The sequence below is a fragment of the Uloborus diversus genome, unplaced genomic scaffold (genome assembly GCF_026930045.1).
Source record: "Uloborus diversus isolate 005 unplaced genomic scaffold, Udiv.v.3.1 scaffold_519, whole genome shotgun sequence".
Lineage (NCBI taxonomy): Eukaryota > Metazoa > Arthropoda > Arachnida > Araneae > Uloboridae > Uloborus > Uloborus diversus.
Genome location: NW_026558702.1, coordinates 57,475 through 63,999, shown reverse-complemented (window position 1 = coordinate 63,999; position 6,525 = coordinate 57,475).

Below are 6,525 nucleotides of genomic sequence, written 5' to 3'. Positions count from 1 at the left end.
TGATTTTTATTTCAAGGATGTAAAGCTAGCAATACGTTTTTTAAATAAATAAACTTGTAAATATAGGATCGAATTGAAAAAGTTTAAAATTTCGGGGGAGGGGGAATGAAATGAAATGGAAGTGTAACTTTTTTTCTCTAGCAAATACTTGGTAATAGGTTAATAGCAGATTAAAGTAGCAGAAATAACAACACCTCCGTAGTCAACATGTTAAATAACACTAGCCTACACTCCAGGGTCCCCCGTCAAGGGCGCCATATAGGGGCAACTGGGAGCTCAAGCCCCCCCTCCCTAGATATTAGAACCTCCTTGCTATTAGTACTTTTTTCTTTGCAAAAGTGTAAAAACATTTCTTCTCTAGCCATCAATAAATAATTTATTGAAAATGTCACACTTCCCTAAGTCTAATCTGCACTGAAATCGGTTTCTATGGGGAAAATATCCTGCTGAACCACGAAGAAAATATCTGAGCCCCCCTCCCCTTAAAATTATGCATATGGGTGCCCATGTTCCCGTACCTACCGCTTACACATGGTTTCATTGGTCAGATGGGACCCTGAAAACAGTTAAGTTTTTTGATCCAGACCAGGAGCCGGACAATCCCTGATCCAGCACCCTCGGAGATATCGATTTGGAATGGAAACTTTGGAATGGAAAATGGAGGTCTTCGTGATCACGACTGATTAAACGTGACGTGAACCTGTCACCATTAGCATACACGGAGGATCTCCGACCAGCTGCATCGAACCCGCGACGCTGCAGTTGCGACTCCAACGCCCTACTGATCAGGCGAATACGGCCCGGTGTTGAGAACATGCAAAAAGGTAGCTGTATCATTTACCTGGGGACCCTACTCAATGGGCTTCTTTTTTCCTACCAATGGATTTTACCGCAACGCTGTAATGTGAATTCTTGACGTCAAAATTCAAATGAATGCCTGGGGCTGGATACTGGATGTTATGTGTTGGATGTTGCGTGCTGGATACTGTTTTCGCTTAAAAAAGATGTGTGAAGTCGAAAAGGTCGTTAATAAATAATTCGATTTCGAGGTGCACGGACGCTACCATCCAATGGAAGGAACATGCTAGCGGGGGCCCGTGGATCAGAGGACATGGACGTGCTACCACCTAAGGAGGAGGGACATGCTCGCGGAGGCCCGAGGACATGGGTGCCACCTATGAAGAAGATGGACACGCTCATGGAGGCCCGTGCACCAGAGAAGTTCGCATCATAAGCATAGAAAAATGAAATCAAAGGAAATCAACTATTGTCAAGTAAAAACAATAAACAACCGCGATTGCGAAAACATGTTTATATTATATTAACTTTTTTATTTTGCATTTTTTTTTATTCAGCAATTGCGAATTGCTTATCGTTCTCACTTGACCGTTTTGGGCGTCCGTCCGTCCTTTGATTTTATTTTTGCCACCACCGGAGGATTTTTGGAGGGATTCCACCTTGGCCACCTCCTCCCTATACTGCTACTCCAGCGGGCACCGTCTCCAGATTGCACCCAAATCCTACACACGCACAGATATCTACACACACGCGCCTGCATACAAGCTCACACACCTACATATACACGCCTGCACACAACTACATGCCTGCAGATAGGCTTACACGCGCACACCTACATACACACACACACAAACTCGTGATTGCGAAAGAAATAGTCAAAATTGAAATTAATTTTTATTTATTTATTTATTTATTGATTTTCCAATTTTTAAAAAACTATGTGAATAATTATTTATTCATTTAATTCTATTCAATTATTAAGTTCAAAAGTTACATTTTTCTGATCACAGTTTTTCTTGCAGTTTTGTATTTGCCCTTGGCTTAAAATGCAGTTATTTTTACGTTCTTTCTTATTTAGTATTAATAATCATTAAAAACATGTTTAAAAATATTTTAAAAGTATTAAAAAGTTTTTGTTTTTAAATTATTGCAATTTTATTTTTTAAAGTCGACGGGGTGGGGGGGGGGGGGGGGGGGGCACCTTCTTGCCAATTCAGGTAAACATAAGCGAAAGAATAATACTAATCGTGATGTATTTTGCCGTTCTTTAAGATATTTTGTAATTTTTCAATATGTTTAACTAATCCAATTTAGTTTTTAAAAGTCAAGGATGAAGAATGCCCCTAAAAATAATATAAACACCTAAATATAAAAGAAAACCTAGTGATCCTTGCCGGCACCCTTTTGCACATCTCTTACTTCCTGTGGAAATAATAGGTATCACATCATTGTCGTATTATTAAAATTACAAAAGTATAAGAAAAAGAAGAAAAAGAATAAGTAAAAAAATAGCGAGAAAAACAACTTAAATCTACTTATTTCAGACCGGCTGAAGAAAACGTAGCTCCACCCATTCCGATGACATCAGGAGGCAACGTAGCTGTGACGTCAGTGGTAGACCGTTGCAGATTTATCCGAACGTCTATATAACAACCACATTTGTCGTTTTTTTTTTTTTTTTTTGCAAAGTAATTATCGTGATTTAATGGTTTGTGTCTCTCGTTTTCAAAACCCTACCTCAGATCTTGGTTTTTCAATCGTTCAGTCTCTGCTGGCTGCCCAATAATATCTTAAACGAAATATAAAGTTAGCCTCCTTCGCATTTCTACCTATGACGTTAATAAATGTTGTGCAGGTGTGACCAATCTTGATAGAAGTGTCTGAGTACAGAAAAAAATCAATACGCCATCAGAAAGAGCAAACAATAAATCATTAAATCGAAGTCCGTATTGAATTTCTTGCTTATTTTTTAGAATTTTGTTCTTTGTTTTCTTTGAACGTTTTTAAAAGTATAAACTAACATTTTTGCCGCAAAAAATATAATATTTTTTGTTTCTGAAAATTTTTAGAGAAAGGAATGCGGTTATTTAACCCCCGTTTTATATAAGAAAAGTTTAATAACCTCATGAAAAAAAAAAAAAAAAAAAAATCCGTCCTTTATCCCGCACGTGACGGTTCATTTATTTCATTAAAAAGTTCTAATTTTAAAAGGTAATAACGAAATTATTTGCATAAGAAATCACACATAAGTTTGTAATTTGTTAAGCAGAAAAAACATTAATATTTTAAAGTATTATTTTTAATGAAATATACAAGGCGTCACGTGCGGGACAAAATGACCGTTTTCTGTGAAATGGCCCCATACATTATACATGAACTTAATGCAGTGCTTAATTTCTAACGAGGAAGCCATACGTTAGTGTCATAATGAATTTTTTTCAAACAAGTTACAATTGAAAGAGCACAGTGATGCGTGTTTTAGAGGCATAAACCATTTTCCCCCTCCCTTATTGAAATCATATATTTAAAATAAACCAAAAAAAGAAAAAAAAATGTATCTCAAACAGTTGAAGAATAGTAGGGAGGGGGGGATACCCAAACCGATTTTTTTTTACTTCACCAAAGGGTCTAAAGTCTAATTGCGTTTTAAGAACTTCAATTTCGAAAACAATTCAGTCTTGTCCATCTAACTTCATCGAAGACAGCCTGATATTTCATTTTTAAAATTCAGTCCTGAAAAATTTCCCGAGAGATTCCACGAACATTATCTCTTTTCTCAAACGTCATCAACTGCGTTTTTAGGGTTTAAGCTTTGAAAAATTTCAAAGAGATCACTCCTGAACCAACCTACCCTGTATCATTGAATATTGTCTTTAACTTATTTGTAGGTCTTTAATTTCATAAAAGTTTGGGGGAGAGCTCACATTTTCCGACCATCACCAAAGGTAGCTTCATTTCAATAAATTTCTGCCAAATTCAATAAATTTCCATGGGAGCTCCCTCCCGGTTCATCATTACAAAATGACGAAAGCTTCACTTTTAGGAGTCAAATTTCAAAAAATTTACAAGAGAAAGTTCGGAATCTCCCCTCAGCCTAAAGCTTGTTTCAAATTGCAGTTTTAGAACTTCGATTTCGAAAAGATTCCCGAAGTAGCCCCGAATGCCATCTTTTCCCTTTGTGTCATCAAAAATGGCCTACATTTGCGCATTTAGGACTTGAATTTCAAAACAAAAAGGTATATATTGAACTTTATTCTTTCTCCTGTCATCAAAGATGTTCTGCAAATGCGCCTTAGGACTTTAATTTCGTAAGTTTTTTTTGGGAACAGCCTTGAATCCTTCCCTTCCCCCCGATATCATTAAAGATATACATTTCATTTATAGGACTTCAATTTCGAAAATATTTTGTTGGAGAGCTACTAAACCCCATTTCTCCCCGAGCCCTACCTCCCTCATCCAAACCACCTTCTCTAACATCATCGAAACTCATCTAAATTTGCGTATTTGGAGATTGAATTTGGAAAAGTAGTTGGGGAGAGGCCGTGAACCCCATCTTTTCTCCAGCATTCAAATTTGATTTTAAAAAAACAGCATTCAGTTTTATTGAGCAATCCCGATTGCTTATTGTTCTCATTTGACCGTTTTTGGCGTCCGTGCCTTTTTCAACTTGGATCAGAAGCCACTGCAGCACCACCGCCCACCGTCCTCTGCTGGCGGTGCGGCGCGGCTGCTCCGGTTTTGAGCTATCCGCTTCTCCTGGTCGGAGGCGTCCATGTCCTACACACACGCACGTTCACACACATACACTCACACACGCCTACGTGCATACACACAGGTCTACGCACACACACAAGCCTACACACTTACACACACGACTATGCCCACGAAACCGCCCAGGAGGAGAGGCAGGCTTGGGGGGGGGGGGACAAGAGCCGTTTCTAGAAAAAATAACTCCAATGAGTAGGGTCCTGTCTCAGTTCGTGATTGCGAAAAACATATTTTGAATTCAAAATTTCAGAATTCAAATTAATTTTTTTTTTTTTTTAATTAATACTTATTACTTTTTACCAAAGTTTTGAACTTTGCCATTAACGTCACCGATAAGCGATATGTTTCAAACTTTACGCTGTTGAAATCAAAGAATTTTGTTCAGTCAAGCAAATGTAATGAATTGGATTTTTGAAATAATTTGCCATAGCAGGTCAAGTATGCTCTAAACCTTACACGATAAAAACACCGACAAGAAGTTGTTTAAATATACAGCAGATAATTTATGAGCTAAGATTTTAGGGTGTGAGCAAATGTTAACCTTTGCTCAGATAGGATCATGTGTTGAAATTGAAAACAATTTCCTAATTATGCTTTCCTGTAAAAAAAAAAAAAGTCTTTGATTTTGAAGAAGTGCAATATTGTATGTATATGTATCCTTACATCTATATATATAAAAATGGACTTTGGTAAATTTGTTCCCTAAGATCTCAGAAACTACCCGGCAGATTTGGTTGAAACTTTCGCCGTTTGTTCTTTTCGGTACTGGGGAGGTTTGTAGACTAGTTCGATAAAATTCCGATTGATAGTTAATTTTTTATTCTAATTTGTCCAAATTTTCGCATAAATGCCCCAATATGACGGTAAAAAAATACGTGCACATATTAAAATTATGTGTCCATCGAAAGCGCTTATTTTTCTGCTGAAGATGGCATCTGTTAGAAAGTTAAGTTGTATGAAAAACGAGTTACGGGCTTTTTTTGTTCCATGTTCGAAGGCTTTCCTCAACCCAATTCATTATTTAGTGTATCATCTCAACTCCCAGTTCATAGTTAGAATTCTTGAATGTTTTTGTGCTTCGTCTGACTGTTTGAGGCTTTTCTCAAGTCGAATCTTAAAGTAACATTTTCCCCCCAAGATTGGCTAATAATAACTATAGATTTGGTTGATTATTTTCCATTCAAACGGAACTTTAGTGTAATTAATGGTTTTTTTAAATTATTTGTACTGATTAGATTTTTTAATCATTATCCAATCTGACAGCAGAAACCTCGCCAAAATTTATGCAGCAAGATTTCAGTAGCGGATGCATTTGGCAGTTTTTCAACTGTCACGGTTTTTGAAGTCAAAGACTACGTAATAATGTTTATCAGCTTTCACCATGTAAACAAAATATCGTAAATCAAAGAATTTTTAAAAACTTTTTTTACTGTAAAATAATCCAACAACTAAATTAGGCAAATCCATAAACAGCACAAAATCTTAAATTAATGAGACTTTGTGCACAAATTCAAACCATCGCCAAATTTTACTACTTATTTTGGAAACATTACAGATGAAATTGTTTAGCGCCATTTTATGGTGACCAAAAGTATTTTAGCATATGGCGACAATATCTCTTTAACAAAAATTAGTAACATACCGTTTCACAAAGTAAAGAGGGGGAGCATTATCCAAGGTATCCCAAAACGATTCCCGCAAAATTCGGTAACATTTTAAATCGCACCAAGAGCCCACAATAATTAAAAATTTCCAAAATAACTAAAGCAAGTTTAAGAGGATCACCTGCGCGCGGCTACATTTTGTTTAAACAGTTCGTTCTTCAATAGACATACAGAGAAGGTAAGATTCCATGTAAAAAAAAAAAAGTATTAACTGATAAATCTTTAAATCTTTTTAAGCATGTGAAGTTTACTTTCATATTTCGGAAATTCTTCAAATTTGTATACGCTTAAATTT